The sequence below is a fragment of the Bufo gargarizans genome, chromosome 1, assembly GCF_014858855.1.
Source record: "Bufo gargarizans isolate SCDJY-AF-19 chromosome 1, ASM1485885v1, whole genome shotgun sequence".
Taxonomy (NCBI): Eukaryota; Metazoa; Chordata; class Amphibia; order Anura; family Bufonidae; genus Bufo; species Bufo gargarizans.
Window position 1 is genome coordinate 573204909 of NC_058080.1, and position 19226 is coordinate 573224134.

Below are 19226 nucleotides of genomic sequence, written 5' to 3' on the forward strand. Positions count from 1 at the left end.
TACATTCTTCTAGACCAGGGATCAGCAAGCTTCGGCACTCCAGCTGTGGTAAAACTACAATTCCCAGCATGCAGACTTACCTGGCTGTTTTTGTAACTCCCATAGAAGTAAAAGGAGGATTCTGGGAGTTTCAGAACAGCTGGAGTGCCGGAGGTTGCTGATCCCTGTTTTGGACTATCTTTTTAATAGTCTACCTATATTTGTTTTGTACACAACTTATACGGCCTTGTGCACTGTGCTATCATTTTGGTCCTGCAGGGAAAATTTTTTCTTTATTCATCTGCAATTGGAGCCTTCTTGTTTCAACACGGCAGTGAGGTTTGCATCTTTCCTCGCCATCTTGGCTAGGACGCTGCAGAGCTTCTCCTGGTAACCAGGATGCTGCTAAGCGGCACCTAGCAACTGCCTGCGACCCATCCTCCTTTCTGTGAATGGTCTGCAAATCCAGCGCTGTGATGAGATAGCATGGGGGCAGACCTCAGCAGTAATGCTGCAACCTGGCCTAAAGTACCTGAGTCTAGGTGAGGTGGGTTGTCCACCATTAACCAACAGGATACCTGGTACCATGTCCCCATCCACTGATAGTGGTACATGGGTAGACTTTAATCTAGCTGCCTATTGCTTTAATGGGATACTGGGGAGTCTTAGCCCATTATATTTCTTTATGCTCTTGGTAGCTCACTGTCATCTATCTCCAGATCCTCTGAGCAGTTCTTGTATATAGGACAGAAATAAATCATCTCAGGTACACTGTGGGGGGGTCATCATTAGGGCTATTTGGACTTAATAGGGTCAGAATGGGTACTCTGTATTAGGTAGGGTGCAATGGGTCACCTACCCCGTCTAACCCTTACTCTAGGGCACATTAGGGAATTTGCAGTCGCCATTCATCACCAACATCTTTGCAGATCATAGGACGGGTGTTCACTAACTTATCTACCTTAATATGAAAACATTTTCTGAGAAAATTGAACTTACTACTTGTTCAATGTAATCCCCCTCAACTTCAGCACATTTATTCCACTTCGCCTGCAGTGAGCAGATGCCCTCAGAATAGAAGGAGACTTCTTGCTGCTGCTCTTACGGCCTCTTTGAAAGCATTATCAGGAAATCATTGCCCACACAGAAATTTCTTCAGGTTCCAAAACCAAAAGTAATTACAGGGAGCCAGGTCTGGACTGTAGGGTGGATGGTTAAGCTCCATGAAGCTGCATTCCTTAATAGCAGCTTGTGATTTGTGAGACATGTGAGCTGCCGCATTGTCGTGAAGCAGCAACACACTTGCCGACAACGTCCCACAGCGTTTCTCTTAGATTGCCTCATGTAATGCCTTCATGGTTCCAGTAATACAAAGCCTTCTGTATCCCAAAAAACTGTTTCCTTGATCTTTCCAGACCGCTGCACACAAAATTCCTTTGGAGTTGGTGACCCCCCCTTGTTCTTCCATTGCATGGACTTGTTTGGTCTCAGGATCATGGGGGTGGACCCATGTTTCATTCCCCATAATAATTTGAGAATAGAAGTCTTTTGGATTTTCTCTAAGCGGTTGGCTAAATTACTGGCGACAAGTTGTTTCACTCAGATGTGAACAGTCGTGGCACCCACCAGGAACTGACCTTTGGCATCATGAATGATACTGAAAACTGTGCCATCTGAAATGCCCAATTCATGACTTCGACCCAACAATCTTCCAAAATCATGGCCTCCACTTTACGGCACATTTCCTCTGAAGATGTTTTGACAGATCGCCCTGAATGGAGGACATCTTCAATTGATTACCTACCCCATTTAAACTGCTTGGCCCAAAACTTTACTTGGTAGTAGAAGGGTGCATTCATCACCATATACAACAATCATCCTTTCATGAATTTATTTAGGCTTGCCATCCTGTCACTTCCACTGCTTTTATCAGACTGAACTGCTACTGTGTGTGTTGCATGTCCATACAGGTCTCAACCTACACAGACAAGCTCAGCTCTAACACTGACAGAACATGCGGAACAACCCTCATATTACTGTCTTTGACCCTTCAATTGGAAGCATAGGAGGATTTACCACTAACATAAGGAACATTTGGCAGCTTGTGGATAAGACTATTCCCTTTTCTTGCTCGTGATTCAACTATACACTGGAGGGGTGCATATTTGTGTCCTGGGGACATATTACTCATGTACGGCATGCACGCACGTGCAGAGGGTGCCATGGCCAGCGGGTCTCCACTGTTTCAAACAGCAGAGACCCACGGCTAATGACCACGACCGGCAATAATGCCGATCGCGGTTATTAAAGCCTTTAGATGGCATGATCAAGTGTGATCAAAGCATCTAAAAAGATGAAAAAAAAACTAAAGCTTTCGCTTCCGAGCTTCTTACCGACCTCTGTGGCCAATGAGGATGCTGGTAATTGAATTTAATAAGCTCGGTCTCTCTGAAGAGACCAAGGGTATTGGAGCTGCAATTCTTATTTTGGCCAGGCCAACATAAGAAATGATCAATTTTAGTACCAATATGGATATATAAGAAACATAATGGTTAAAAAAAAAAAAAAGTTTTATATATATATATATATATATATATATATATTCTTGTAGCCTCAAACACAAGCTAAAAAAACAATTAAAAAAAAAGTAAAATGTAATAAAATATATTAAAAAAATTTAAAATCACCCCCTTACCATAGAATAAAAAAAATACATAAATAACAAAAAATATAAACATCATGGGCATCATCGCGTCCAAAAACGCCTGTACTATTAAAATATAAAAATATTTTTCCAATACAAGCAAATGGCGTAACCGAAAAAACTGTCAAAATGGACGATTTGCAATTTTTTCAATCGCTTCTCTTAACCCAAAATTTTTTATAAAATGTGATCAAAAGTCACACACTCCAAAATGGTATCAATAAAAACAACAGATCATCCCACAAAAAATGAGCCCACACACAGCTCAGTAGATATAACTATAAAAAGGTTATGGTGATGTAAAAAAAAAAAAAAAAAAAAAAGTTTTAAGTTATTTTTACACTATTTAGACATAAAAAAAACCTATGCATCTGTGGCATCATTGTAATCGTACTGACCCAAACAATGAAGGGCATGGGTCAGTTTTGCCGCAAAGGGAACGCCGTAGGGACAAAACTTGTAAAACTGTTAAGGAATTGTGTGTTTTTTTCCAATTCCACCACATTTGGAATTTTTTTCCAGCTTCCCACTACATTGTATACCATATTAAATGGTACAACTTGTCCCGCAAAAAATAAGCCCTCATACGGCTATGTGAACGGAAATATAAAAAAAGTTATGGTTCAAGGAAGATGGGGATCCCACATTTTAGCGATTTTGAGTAAAAGTTTTCTAATCATTTTTCTAACCTCTATTTGAGCTACATTCTATTAGTCAATTAAAAAAACTAATAAAATTGGGACTACATTGCTGAGGTCCTAAATCCAGCATTCTCAAGTGGGCTTTGGGGACTGCAGTGTTTAACAGGTTGGTGGTGCTCAGTAAAAAGGTATACAATAGTCCACAAGTTGAAAGAGGCAAAAAGCGGCACTCACAAATGCTAAAAATCAATCCTTTATTGCTGTATACGTAACGACTGTTTCACGTCACAATGCTTCTAAGTTCGAAGAAGTGTAGTAGCACGAAATGTCCGTTGCCTATACTGCATTCCTGTAACTCTGGATTTTAATAGCGCAATAAAAGTATTGATTTTTTTTTTAGCAGTGGCGAGTGCACTTTGCCTCTTTCAAGTTGTGGACTAGATTATTTTAGTGTTTAGAGGTATTGGGGTACAATTTTGTACCAAATGTGTTCTGCAGGCCAAATGTTAAAGAAAAATGTGCGCCCGGTTTTGCAAAAATAGGATTTTTTTGTGCTTACCTGTAAAATATTTATTTCGCTGAGTTCATTGGGGGACACAGGAGATCCTGAGTATAGCTGGTACTGCCACTAGGAGGGGACACTAGGCAAAAATAAAATAAAAAAAGCATTAGCTCCTCCTGTCAGCTATATCCCTCCTGCATACACTGAGCTAATCAGTTTGTACAAAAGCAGTAGGAGCAGCCAGGAAAAGCCAACAGAAACCAATTGTAAGAAACAGAGCTGGAGATGGGTCAGAACCAAGAACAGGTGGGACCCACCAAAAAGAACCAGCAGTAAAGTTACTGGGTGGGTGCTGTCCCCCCAAAAAAACACAGCGAGAAAAGGATTTTACAGATGAGCACAAAAAATTCTATTTTCTCGCTCGTATCATTGGGGGGACACAGGAGACCATGGGATGTTCCAAAGTAGTACCATGGGGAGGGAATAAAAATATAGAACAAATCTAAAGCCGGTCATAAGGCCCCGCACAGAAATGTGGGGAGAGGGTGCACAGGAACCCGGAATAGGACAGGAAGAGCATGAACCAGGAAGGCCAGCCAGAGAGCGTAGAACGCACCGCATCTTAGAATGGGCAGAAAAAGGAAAACAGAGTTAAACGAAGCCCAAGGGCTCAAGAGGCTTCAGAAGATGTGGATAGCAGCACATAATTACTACAAGAAGGAAAAGTTTGTCTGACAACTGAAGATGATGTGCAGAAGGTACTTCCGGATAAGGAGGATCACATAATTGCTGTGGGGACCTGGACTTGAAACCCAGGATGTCTTGCATGGCAATAAGCCCCATAGAAAACCGAGGGGTGTCTACTCGACAGAAATGGGTCTGTAGAATCTGGGTATGCATGAGAACTGGCGAACGAGCAACAGGAAAACCCAGACACGACCTTAACCAATGTGTAAGTATCAGGATGGGTACTTCAACCCAGGAAAAAAAAAAATGGAAGGAATTACTGGGCAACTGGCAGAGGACTAGTCCTCTAGGGATCTTCCAGGTACATGAGGAGCCCCCTGTGGGCCAATTTGTAAACAAAAATAGCGAGTAGCCACTCCCTTGTAAAGAATCCAGCAAGAGAAGAGACTAAAAGTATTGAATATGATCACTCATTAGTAGTAGTCTGAGAGGAAAAGACTGTGTCCCTGGGTATCAATAGCATCCCAGCCGTGCAGCAGAAGAGTGCAGCCAAAGCAACCTCTGCCACTGGACAAAAGGCAGACTATGAGTGATGCTGGATCCAGGACCATATCATGACCGGCATTAGACAGCCTGAGGAAACTGAGAAACCGCACTCTTAAAAGAGATTAGGCTACAATACATGACAGAAAGCACATACACTCACCGGAATACAAAAAGGTGGGGATCGCAGCATACATCTCTGCTTAAAAGGGAAACGTCCCCTAAGGAGCAGACTTAACAAAAGAAGCTGCTTGATACTTCACAAACTGCCTGGATCAGACAGACCCAACTGCAGGCTGAAGAATAAAAATACTGTAGTGATAGGCAGAAGCAAAGCAGACGCCAAAAATATCGTACGGATGCAGATTCGTCAGAGACCATCTACTGTCACCGTGTAGCGACTCTGCCTTAAGGGTACAATGCAGTCATCAGCGGAATGTACAGATTGGTCCAAGATAGGAGAAATACTTCTCCAGGAGAGAATGTGATTACTATGTCTGACGTCACAAAAACATCAGAGAAAATCTTGACCTATAAGAAAAAAAAAATAGTGCAGGCATTCCAGAACAGTAAGAACCTAACCTCAGGAGTATGGATACTGGCCAGGTAGACAAACATAATCTGGGGGAAGCACAATCAGTCGTCTTGCGGAGGGGCATAACGTAGAAAGGGTGTTCCAGCAATGAACCATCTATTAGCATTGACAACATGTGACAGTACCATAGTCCTGTCCGGTGGGGGGAGGGGGAAGCAGTTGATGAACAGTATGTGCCCTACTTAAGGACATGTCAAATCTATTACTCATCTCTTAAAAGAGGCAGTGTTGATAGTGTCACAGCATCAACAGTTAGCGCCAATGTCCCTCTTGAAATGGGAACCATGTGGTAGACCAATGTCATAGAAACTAGGGGGGTTATGCCAACCAGGGAGAACCTGCAATAGTGCGCACCAGAAGTGAATGGCTCATCAGCTATAGCATGCATGCCAATGCAAATATCTGGTCAGAGAATGGAAGTACTACAGATGAACATGTCATCAGGAATGAGTGGACGAATCAGCTAAAACTGCCAAAGTCTGGGTAGACACGCCACCTGGGAAGGAGGCCTTACAGTAGTAGCTACGATCTCTAGTGCTAGCATAAATACTCCACCTGCGGAAGAGGACATACAGTAGTAGCCATGGAACGGAGTGCTAGCCTTAATACGCCACCTGAAAAGGAGGAGAGCTAGAAGTGGAAACAGTATTCAGAGGCAGTGTAATATTCAATTCGCTTGGTAGTAACCACTGAATTCTCTTCTAGGGCAGATACACCACCTAAAAGGTGTTGAGTATCATGACCAATCATGTAGTGTGGAGTCCCTGTGGGGATACACCCTGGGAGGACAGGGACTGCCATGTCGGCACTCAAAAGCAACAACCAAAAATTAAGGGGGTAATGCGGTAATAGCTGCCATATCCAGTGGTTGCACCCGTATTCCGCTTGTGGGGGAGGACCGGGTAATAGTAGATACCGTCTCTTGGCATACACCCCCATGAAAGAGGAAGAATATGATAGAAAATACAGTCATGACCATAAATATTGGGACATCGACACAATTCTAACATTTTTGGCTCTATACACCACCACAATGGATTTGAAATGAAACGAACAAGATGTGCTTTAACTGCAGACTGTCAGCTTTAATTTGAGGGTATTTACAGCCAAATCAGGTGAACGGTGTAGGAATTACAACAGTTTGCATATGTGCCTCCCACTTGTTAAGGGACCAAAAGTAATGGGACAGAATAATAATCATACTTTCACTTTTTAATACTTGGTTGCAAATCCTTTGCAGTCAATTACAGCCTGAAGTCTGAAACGCATAGACATCACCAGACGCTGGGTTTCATCCCTGGTGATGCTCTGCCAGACCTCTACTGCAACTGTCTTCAGTTCCTGCTTGTTCTTGGGGCATTTCCCCTTCAGTTTTGCCTTCAGCAAGTGAAATGCATGCTCAATCGGATTCAGGTCAGGTGATTGACTTGGCCATTGCATAACATACCACTCTTCTTTCCCTTAAAAAACTCTGGTTGCTTTTGCAGTATGCTTTGGGTCATAGTCCATCTGCACTGTGAAGCATTTGGCTGAATATGAGCAGATAATATTGCCCGAAACACTTCAGAATTCATCCTGCTGCTTTTGTCAGAAGTCACATCATCAATAAATACAAGAGAACCAGTTCCATTGGCAGCCATACATGCCCACGCCATGACACTACCACATGATGCTTCACTGATGAGGTGGTATGCTTAGGATCATGAGCAGTTCCTTTCCTTCTCCATACTCTTCTCTTCCCATCACTCTGGTACAAGTTGATCTTGGTCTCATCTGTCCTTAGGATGTTGTTCCAGAACTGTGAAGGCTTTTTTAGATGTCATTTGGCAAACTCTAATCTGGCCTTCCTGTTTTGGAGGCTCACCAATGGTTTCCATCTTGTGGTGAACCCTCTGTATATTTACTCTGGTGAAGTCTTCTCTTGATTGTTGACTTTGACACACATACACCTACCTCCTGGAGAGTGTTGTTGATCTGGCCAACTGTTGTGAAGGGTGTTTTCTTCACCAGGGAAATAATTATTCGGTCATCCACCACAGTTGTTTTCCGTGGCCTTCCAGGTCTTTTTTTTTTTGTTTAAATTAATTATTTATTATTTTTCTCTCCAACAAGACATACAAAACATTCAGAGTATACATCTCTGAACACAAAACAGCACTGCAAGTGCAATAGATAATTCAATAACATACATAAGGGCATTATGCATTCACTAATAAAGTACAGTCAATATACATAATCAATATATAATGACATATTTAAGCAATCCTCCCACTTAGAACTAAGAAGTACTAGCGGATCTAAATAACAGACGACCTAGCGTCCCCTTCAATTGGCCCACAAGGTACCATTCCGTAAGTGTGAACGGCCTCATAATTAGCTGTATTTCTGCGTTCGACATACAATGCTCAATAAACGGTTTCCATTTCTGAAACAACCCTTTAGTCTGTCGTTCCTTCGCCGCAGGAGAGTTTAGCCTTTCCATATGAAAAACATGTTTTAGTTGTTCTATTATGAACTGTAACCCTGGATTATCGTCTTGAAGCCATTTTGCAGAAGACTACGCTTCGCTATCATGCACACAGTATGGAACAAGCGGGGTAACCCACCTTGTCCTACCTCTCCCTCCTCATAATGAAATAAGTATAATTTGGGGGACAAATGGAGACTCCCTTCCCCAGATCCCCCGGACCAAATTCTCCACTTCCTCCCACAACCTTTTACTCTTAGGACACGTCCAAATCCCATGGAATAAATCAGAGAAACCCACTCCGCACTTCGGACAACTTGTAATTCTGTCTGGTTTAGCTGGATGAGGGGGAATATTAAAACCATAGATAGTTCTATACATAAGTCGAACCTGAGTGTCCCTCCAAGACTCATTGACTATATGTCTCCTAACTACTTCCCAACCTTTCACTATCTTTTGTTCAATATCCCCATCATCCAGTTGCTCCGCCCATTTTCCAAAACATTTACTCCTATCCCTAGTCCCATCCTCTTTCCTCATGTCAGTGTAGATTGTAGAGATAGAAACCTTCCCACCTCCTAAGTCTAAGATCTTATCCAGAATATTTCTACGAACCTCCTTCTGCACCAACACCAGCTGATTTATCACGGCCACCTTCACTTGAGACCATTGAATAGTTTGGAAGGACGACAAGGAGAACTTTGCAATCAATTCTTCTCCAGTAAGCCACCTAGGCTCAGAGTCATGTAATAAATGTTTCACACATAAAATCCCTTTCCGCCTCCATTCCTCGAACAATTTATTCCTATTGCCCTGTGCGAATTCAGGATTATTCCATAAAGGAAGATGCTTGGAGATTCTGTACGACAACCAGTACTTTTTCCTAAGAATCCTCCACGCAGCTATTGTGTCCTTAAACAACAAAGATTGCTTAATCCATATGGGAATCACCTGCAACCTTGAATATAGCAACGCCAAAGGAGACCAGGGAGCACAGAATTCCCTTTCCAACATTAAAGCTGAGTAAAAACTAGAGCCATGTATCCAGTCACAGACATGCCTTGCCATACAGGCTACATTGTAATTCCTAATGTCAGGAAATGCTATCCCTCCCTGTTCAATCCCCTTCACCAGGGAACACATTGGTATCCTAGGCCTCTTGCCATGCCACAGAAAGTGTTTGAACGCTTTTACAATTTTACATCTTTATGTTTTAACAAAATGGGGATGGTCTGCATAGGGTAGAGCAATTTAGAAACTGACATCTTAATAAGATGATTGCACCCCAACAACGACAGCAGAAGATCATGCCATCTATGTAGTTCCTTAACTATTTTAGTTATTAATGGATCATAGTTAAGTCTATATATGGACTCAGGAGTGGTCCCGACTTTAATACCCAGGTAAGTTATGCAAGAACGGGCAATTGGTATACCCCCTAGATCACTTCCCGTCACCCGCTGCCCTTCAAAAATAAGAACTCACTCTTTGATCTATTGATTTTTAACCCAGAAAGAGAACCGAACTCCTCTAACGCCCCGGTAACCCCTCCAATATCTCTTACAGGGTTAGACAGGAAAAGCAAGATATCATCAGCAAACAAAGCCGTACGCAGCTGCTTCTTACCCACCCGCAAACCCTCAAATAAGTCTTCAGAGTCCAGCCACCTTGACAATGGCTCTATCGCCAAGTCAAACAAGAGAGGAGACAAGGGGCAACCCTGCCTAGTTCCCCTTTGCAACAAAAAAGAATCGGATAGATAACCTCCTGTGCAGACCTTTGCCCTTGGACCAAAATATAACCCATCTAAGAGCGTACAAAACATCCCCTTAATACCTACCGAATCCAGGGCAAGACCCAGCCATTTCCAGTTAATGCTATCGAAAGCCTTTTCCGCATCTAAAGTGAGAATGGCTGGGTCCTGTTCCCGGTATTCCACCTTCCCGTCCACCGAAAGGGCTAACAGCACTTTCCTTAAATTGGTGACTGCCGCCCTACCTTTAATGAAACCCACCTGCGCAGGGGAAATCAAAAAGGGAAGAACAACGGCCAACCTATTAGCAAGCAATTTCAATATGATTTTAAGATCATGGTTTATTAGGGATATTGGCCTATAAGATGTCAAATTTTCCGGATCTTTCCCAGCTTTATGAAGTAACGTTATGTGAGCTGTATTCATTCGCTCCGGCAACACATTCCCCTCAACTATAGAAGAATAAAGGGACGTCAAATATGGCACCACCTGAGCATCCAACGCTTTGTAAAAGTCTGCCGTATACCCATCTGGGCCTGGGGCTTTACCAGAGGGAAAGGATTTTATAATTGCCTGCACTTCCACTGCCGTCAATGGGGCGTTCAAGGTATCCAACTGCTCTGCTGGTATCCAACTGCTCTGCATAAAATGCCGCCATATAGTGTTCAAACAACTTATTAATCTGTAGCGGTCTGTGCTCCCTGGTCCCATCCCCTCTCCTCACCACCTGGATATGATTCAGAGGACGCCTACCTTTAGCCAATGAGGCCAGCAACTTCCCAGATTTGTTACTAAATCTATGCAAGCGAGCATCTAGTTGAGATCTTTTCGAAATCTCGATTTTCTCCGCCCACTCAAAGTCTCTCTTAGCCGAGATCCAGTGTTCTTTGGAAAGCTGGGTCTGGGCCAAGAGAAAGTTACTATAAGCTTCCCTTAAACGTGCACTAGCTTTTTCATACTGCTTCCTGGCCACCCTCTTGATAGAGGAGACATAAGCCATCAACCTACCTCTCAGAACAAATTTGGCCGTTTCCCAAAATAATAATCGGATCAGTCACATGCTGCCTATTGTCATCAACAAATTCCATCCACCACCCCTTCAAGAGTTTTACAAATTCGTCATCCTTTACCAAATAATTAGGGAACCTCCATATAAACTCACTTCCCCCAGTATACATCTCCCTAATATCCAGTAGGAGAGGAGAATGATCCGATATTACCATATCGCCTATGGCAATGTCAACCACTCTGTGCAAAATCGCTACTGACAAGAACAAATAATCGATTCTGGACCAACTCTTATGCACATGCGAATAGTGAGTAAATTCCCGCCCCTGAGGATTATAGACCCTCCACACATCCCTGAGAGACAACGACTCGGCAAAGTCCCCCAGAGAATGATGATGACTAAGATCACTAGCTGACCTCCTATCCTCAAACTGATTCATTACAGCATTAAAGTCCCCCCCTACCACTTTTGCGCCATGTGTGTCCTGCAACATTCTAGCACATAACGAATCAAAGGAGGCTTTCTGACCCTGATTTGGTGCATAAATGTTGTATAGGCTAAGATCCCCAAAAGGGCCCGAAATATGCAAATGTATCACCCTCCCTATGTCATCAGTTTTTTCAGAATGAACTATATGTGACAAGTGACGACCTATTAAGATTAAGACTCCTGCATTTCTGTCCACAGCCACAGAGCCATACACTTCTCCCACCCACAACTTCTTCATCCTATGGAAGTCCGCTGTCGACAGGTGGGTCTCCTGCAGCAAGGCAATATCCGCCTTCATCCTACGCAAGTGCCTCAGAACTTTCATGCGCTTGTTAGGAGATTTCAACCCCTTCACGTTCCACGAGATTATCCTCATAAATTTATTAGTAACGTAAGACCCACCTGTTGACAGAGAACCCCTCCCCACCTCTCCATCGTGGTTTGAAAATTATCCATTGAAGCACTGCCTCCCAGTCTGACAGCACTCCATGAATCATTATACATTGATTGCTCATACATTGCCCCAAAACAGAGAAAAATAAGCCACATTAAAACCATGGCTTAAAAATGTGAATAAAACTAACAAAAGTAAATAACTTACAATAGACACCACAATCAGCTTAAGAACTCCCTTTTTTCTAGCATTAGACGCGACACACCACCGCCTATTAATCCTTATAATCCGGAATCCCCAGAAACTATTAAATGTCCCTGTGCATATTCCTGGAACGACAAAAAGATAAAAAAAAACCTCCCCTCCTCCAAATTAGCAAAATAAGTCCCAGTAACCGAGACATAACCTGACACCGATATAACAGTCCTCCCGTCTTCCTTGCGATTTTTGCTCCCGAAGATTTTGGAAACTTTTTCATCCTCTGTGGAAGAGATGAAGAGATCTGAGGCACCCGGTGCCATCCACTGCCTCCCGACCGCATGGTAGTGTTTTGACGATCCTCCTCCAAGTCGACAGTTCCCTGCCTGCAATCCACTTGATTTCGCATAAATTCCTCTGCCTCCATTGGATCCGTAAAATGCTTAGAACCACCATCAGACAGCTGTATCCGCAAGATAGTGGGGTAGGCCAATTGGAATCTGGTCCCATTCTTATAAAGGTTAGTGCAAACAGGCCCAAAGGCCCTCCGCTTTCACGCCACTTCCGCTGAATAATTAGCGAAAAGCAGGATTTTAGTTCCTTTCAGAATCAACGGCTCCCTTCTTGCTCGGTAAGCCCGCAGAATGTCCTCCTGATCAGAGTAGTCCAAGTACTTGCATATCGCCTGTCTTGGTCTCTGGTCCGCTTTATTATTAGCAGACGACATTTGATCTCTCCAGGGTCCTACCCTGTGGGCCCTCTCCACCTTCCTTCTTCCGCCCTGGAGACCCAGAGCCTGTGGTAATTCAATTTTGAAAACGTGACGAAGTTCTGCCACCGGCACAGATTCAGGTACACCGACCAAATGCAGATTACTGCGCCTGGACCTATTTTTAAGGTCCTCAACGCGGTCATTCAACTTTTCAGCCAGCTGGTAGAAATCCCGCATCTTCTGTGCGGTGTCTGTCGCCTCCTCCTCCATACAAGCCACCCGCTGTTCCACTTAAGATACCCTGTGATCCTGTAAGTCCACCTCCTCCTTTAATTTGTTGAGCGCTGCATGCAGGGTAGTAGATAAAGAGGCTATTATATCGGGGGCTAACTGTTTCGCCACTTCAATGGCTAGTGTCTTTACATCCACCATCTTACCAGAAGTTTCAAATAGATCCAGCTGTGTGTTAGTAATTTGGGAATCTTGTTCTTCGGCCGATGCAGACCTCAGCGAGGTGGGAGGAAATGGCGCCATCTTGGGACAGGTCCCGTCTGCGCTGTCAGTGCCGGTTACCGCCTGGGGAGGAGATTTCTGCCCACTTCTCAACAAGTAACGCTCCATATAATCTCCAGGGACCCACTTCAATAGCGGCGACCCTCCAGCAGCTCTCAGAGAAGCGGGGCTAGCAGATATATTCGGCGGTGGAGCGGAGCATCAGTCTCCAGCGTCTCTACATGCTCGCGCCGGAACCGGAAGCCTTCCAGGTCTTTTGGTGTTGCTGAGCTCACCGCTGCGTTCCTTCTTTTTAAGGATGTTCCAAACTGTTGTTTTTGCCACGCCTAATGTTTTTGCTATCTCTCTGATGGGTTTGTTTTGTTTTTTCAGCCTAAGGATGGCTTGCTTCACTGATGGTGACAGCTCTTTGGATCTCATCTTGAGAGTTGACAGCAACAGATTCCAAATGCAAATAGCTCACTTGAAATTAACTCTGGACCTTTTATCTGCTCATTGCAATTGGGAGAATGAGGGAATAACACACATCTGGCCATGGAACAGCTGAAAAGCCAATTGTCCCATTACTTTTGGTTCCGTAACAAGTGGGAGGCACATATGCAAACTGTTGTAATTCCTACACCGTTCACCTGATTTGGATGTAAATACCCTCAAATTAAAGCTGACAGTCTGCAGTTAAAGCACATCTTGTTTGTTTAATTTTAAATCCATTGTGGTGGGGCGTGGCCTGGTCGGGCATGTGAGCGGACGTGCTTGAGGGGAGCTCCTGGCCTGCCGTCTTCCATCCTGACGAATCCGGCATCTGCAGAAAACGCCGCTGCTCTGTACTTCACGGAGGGGCACCAGAAAGTGTGTGGAGCCTGTACAGTGCACCATGACTCGCACAGGCAAGAAGGAGAGGGAGCTGAGGGCGGCCGGCACGTCCACGCCGGTCAAACAAGATGGCGCAGCATCGGAGGTGCGGGCCGCAGACCTGGCGCCCCGTCTGGGTAAATACGCCCGTTCAGCTACAAATTTACCTCCATCTGAAGTGCCTGATTTGTCCCTTGCTGCATCAGGGGAGACAGCTGTGAGGCAGTCACCGACATTGGGGCCTGAATGTGAACAGTTACAGGCAGGGGAGATGGCTGGAGCTTGAGCCTCTGTTCCTCTAGCTCCACCTAGTGGCCCTGCATCTTTATGTATTCAGCATACACAGCATGGACAACCTGATGAAATTACTGGTGAGCCTACTTTTAAAGATATCTTTAAGGCAGTCCAGCAAAGTAACTTTGCGCTTGCTCTTCCTCACTACTAATATGGGAAGTCTGCAAGAAAGTGTATCCTTTCTCTGTCAAGACCTTAAAAAAGTCACTGATGACTGAGATCGAAGCCAGAGTGAGCACAGTGGAGGACCAATTGCCCCCTGTTAAAAGAGATCTGGGCAGGGTTATTCACAATGTAACCCTGTTGATGTCAAAAGCGGACGATCTGGAGAATCGTTCAAGGAAGAACAATCTCCGGCTGGTGGGGGTCCCCGAGAAAGCTGAAGGTCCTGATCCAGTATCCTTTTTTGAAGATTGGATTACAATTAAATTCGGTAAGGACTTGCTGTCAAGGATGTTTGCCATTGAAAGGGCGCACAGTGTGCCGTTCCGTGCTCCGCCACCAGGGGCCCCACCTCGTCCAGTTTTAACCCCTTAGGGACACAGCCTTATTTCACCTTAAAGAGGACCTTTCACTAGTTTAAAAAGTAAAAACTAACTATATCTGTGGGCAGAGCGGCGCCCAGGGGCTATGAGCTGTGCGCTGCGATTGGCCAGCGCTGCAGCAAGGGACAACCCTAATACAAAACTCCGCCCAGTACAACAGAGGGAGCTGCAGACACCGGAGCCTATACCGGGCGAACGAAGCGGCACCCAGACATACTAGTAAGTGCAGGGGGACCCCTGGGCGCCGCTCTGCCCACAGATATAGTTAGTTTTTACTTTTTAAACTAGTGAAAGGTCCTCTTTAAGGACCAGGCCATTTTTTGCAAATCTGACCAGTGTCACTTTAAGTGCTGAAAACTATAAAACGCTTTGACTTATCCAGGCTGTTCTGAGATTATTTTTATGTCACATATTGTACTTCATGACACTGGTAAAATGAAGTAAAAAAAAATATTTTTTTTGCATTAAAAAAAAACCAAATTTACCCAAAATTTGGAAAAATTTGCAAATTTCTAAAGTTTCAGTTTCTCTACTTCTGTAATACATAGTAATACCCCCAAAAATTGTGATGACTTTACATTCCCCAGATGTCTACTTCATGTTTGAATTATTTTGGGAATTATATTTTATTTTTTGGGGATGTTACAAGGCTACAGAAATTTACAAAAACCCAATTTTTAGGGACCACTACAGGTCTGAAGTCACTTTGCGAGGCTTACATAATAGAAACCACCCATTCTATAAACTACACCCCTCAAGGTATTCAAAACTGATTTTACAAACTTTGTTAACCCTTTACACAAGAGTTGCACAAGAGTTATTGGCAAATGGGGATGAAATTTGAGAATTTCATTTTTTTGCCTAATTTTCCATCTTAACCCAATTTTTTCCACTAACAAAGCAAGGGTTAACAGCCAAACAAGACTGTATCTTTATTGCCCTGACTCTGCCGTTTACAGAAACACCCCATATGTGGCCGTAAACTACTGTATGGCCACACAGCGGGGCATAGAGTGAAAGGTGCGCCATTTGGTTTTTGGAAGGCAGATTTTGCTGGACTGGTTTATTCACACCATGTCCCATTTGAAGCCCCCCTGATGCACCCCTAGAGTAGAAACTCCATAAAAGTGACCCCATGTAAGAAACTACACCCATCAAGGTATTTAAAACTGATTTTACAAACTTTGTTAACCCTTTAGGTGTTGCACAAGATTTAATGGAAAATAGAGATACAATTTCAAAATTTAACTTTTTTGGCAAATTTTCTTTTTTAATATTTTTTTTCCCAGTTACAAAGCAAGGGTTAACAGCCAAACAAAACTCATTATTCATGGCCCTGATTCTGTCGTTTACAGAAACACCCCATATGTGGTCGTAAACTGCTGTACGGGCACACGGCAGGGCGCAGAAGGAAAGGAATGCCATACGGTTTTTGAAAGGCAGATTTTGCTGGACTGTTTTTTTTGACACCATGTCCCGTTTGAAGCCCCCCTGATGCACCCCTAGAGTAGAAACTCCAAAAAAGTGACCCCATTTTAGAAACTACAGGATAGGGTGGCAGTTTTGTTGGTACTAGTTTAGGGTACATATGATTTTTGGTTGCTCTGTATTACACTTTTTGTGCGGCAAGGTAACAAGAAATAGCTTTTTTGGCACCTTTTTTAGTGTTATTTACAACATTCATCTGACAGGTTAGATCATGTGGTAATTTTATAGAGCAGGTTTGTCACGGACGCGGCAATACCTAATATGTATACAATTTTTTTTATTTATGCACATTTTACACAATGATTTCATTTTTAAAACAAAAAAAAGTTTTAAGCCTCCATAGTCTAAGAGCCATAGTTTTTTCAGTTTTTGGGCGATTATCTTAAGTAGGGTCTCATTTTTTGCGGGATGAGATGACGGTTTGATTGGCTTTATTTTGGGGTGCATATGACTTGCTATTACACTTTTTGTGACGCAAGATGACAAAAAATAGCTTTTTTACACAGTTTTTATTTTTCTTTTTTTACGATGGTCATCTGAGTGGTTAGGTCATGTGATATTTTTATAGAGCCGGTCGATACGGACGCGGCGATACCTAATATGTATACTTTTTATTTATGTAAGTTTTACACAATGATTTAATTTTTGAAACAAAAAAAAATCATGTTTTAGTGTCTCCATAGTCTAAGAGCCATAGTTTTTTCAGTTTTTGGGTGATTATCTTGGGTAGGCTATGATTTTTGCGGGATGAGATGACGGTTTGATTGTTACAATTTTGGCGTACATGCAACTTTTTTGATCACTTTTATTACCTTTTTTGGGAAGTAAAGTGGGCAAAATTTCAATTTCATCATTATTTTTTATTTTTATGGCGTTCACCGTTCGGGTAAAGTAACACGACCGTTTAATAGATCAGGTCATTACGGACGCGGCAATACCAAACATGTGTAGGGAATTGTATTTTTTTCATTTTTAATCAGTGATAAATGTGTTTTTTGATTTTTACTTTTTTTTTTTTCACTTTTTTTATGACCCAGACCCACTTGGTTCTTGAAGATCCAGTGGGTCTGATGTCTGTATAATACAGTACACTATATATAGTGTTTTGTACTGTATTTTACTTACACTTTGAACAGATCTATGCCTTTAGCACAGATCTGTTCAGCACCATGGACAGCAGGATGCCTGAGAAGGCGTCCTTTTGCCATGGGAACCTTCCCCGTCTGCTCAGTTGTGGCCACAACTGCGCAGACGGGGAAGGGTAAGGAGGCTCCCTCCCTCTGTCACCCCATCCTGTCTGGGGGCAAAGGTACAGCAGCCCCCCGATGGGAGAGGGAGGGAGCTCCCGACTGTTAACCTCTTCTCTTCCATACCGTGGTCCGTACGGACCGTGGTATGGAAAGGATTAAATGGCTGATATCGCATCACAGATGTCAGCCGTTTATACCAGGGTGTCAGCAATGTGCCGACACCCTGGTATACCCACTGGCCACTAACGATTATTCAAGGGGAAGCGGGCGGGGGATCTCGATCCTGCCTGCCGCACCTCCCACCTCCCGCAACACCCGCACTCCGCCCCCCTGCACCCTGCCGACATAAAATCACTCAGGGGTGCAACATATATATTTTAGGCATATTACAGTTTCTGATCCCCGCGGATTAGAAACTTCAGAAATCGCAGCAAACCGCAGGTCTGAATTGACCTGCGGTTTGTTGCGATCGCTGACATGGGGGGGGTCACGGGACCCCCCGCGCATTTAGCTGAGGTGCCTGCTCAATGATTTGAACAGGCACCTTGTTACAATCACCGCCAGCCGGGCGGCAGCGATACGTCATGTGGCCTTAAGTACCAGGACATCATGACGTACCGGTACGTCATGTGTCCTGAAGAGGTTAATGAAGCTGCTACACTTCAGGGACAGGGACAATATACTTAAGAAAGCAAGAGCTCATCCGGAGCTGCTGATTAATGGAAGTAAAATTGCGATTTATCCGGACTTTTCTGCAGAGGTCCAGCGGAAGAGGGTCAAGTTCCTGGACGTGAAAAGACGCCTTCGGAATCTACAAATCCCGTACTCCATGTTGTATCCGGCCAAGCTCGGTGTAGTGGCGCACGGAGAAGTTTGCTTCTTTGACACCTCCCTGGAGGCGGCGCAGTGGATTGACGCTAATGAGCCTTTGTTGAAGAATTCGGCATCTGTGGGATGATGTCCTGTCTATTCTAGACTTGGTGCACGTGAGATTTGCCAGATATGTTAAGGGACATGTTTGATATGTTCTGCATATTAATGATTTGCGTATTGGCCACTCCTCATTACTGTTTACTGCTCTTATGATCTTATGTTTATGCTCTCTGAGTCTATATGCAGGGACCTTAGACCCTTATTTTACTTTAGTGACGAGTTGCGGGTGTCACCTGAAAATGTTTAAATATGTTTATGCACTTTGATTATATTTAATACAATGCAGATTCACTTCCATGTGGGCAGGTCAGCATAGGTAACCCGATTTATGTTTAAATTCTTCCATGGGTTTTCCTGTGGCAGCTATTCCGCCAGATATACAGGTCTTTCTAAAAAAATTAGCATATTGTGATAAAGTTCATTATTTTCTGTAATGTACTGATAAACATTAGACTTTCATATATTTTAGATTCATTACACACCAACTGAAGTAGTTCAAGCCTTTTATTGTTTTAATATTGATGATTTTGGCATACAGCTCATGAAAACACAAAATTCCTATCTAAAAAAATTAGCATATCATGAAAAGGTTCTCTAAACGAGCTATTAACCTAATCATCTGAATCAACTAATTAACTCTAAACACCTGCAAAAGATTCCTGAGGCTTTTAAAAACTC

General features: G+C 43.4%; 1 protein-coding gene across 1 annotated transcript in view; it reads right to left on the reverse strand.

Annotated features, from left to right (window-relative positions):
• Positions 1 to 19226, reverse strand: part of ARL6IP4 (ADP ribosylation factor like GTPase 6 interacting protein 4) — a 46497-nt gene that overhangs the window by 13369 nt on the left and 13902 nt on the right. The window lies entirely within an intron of this gene.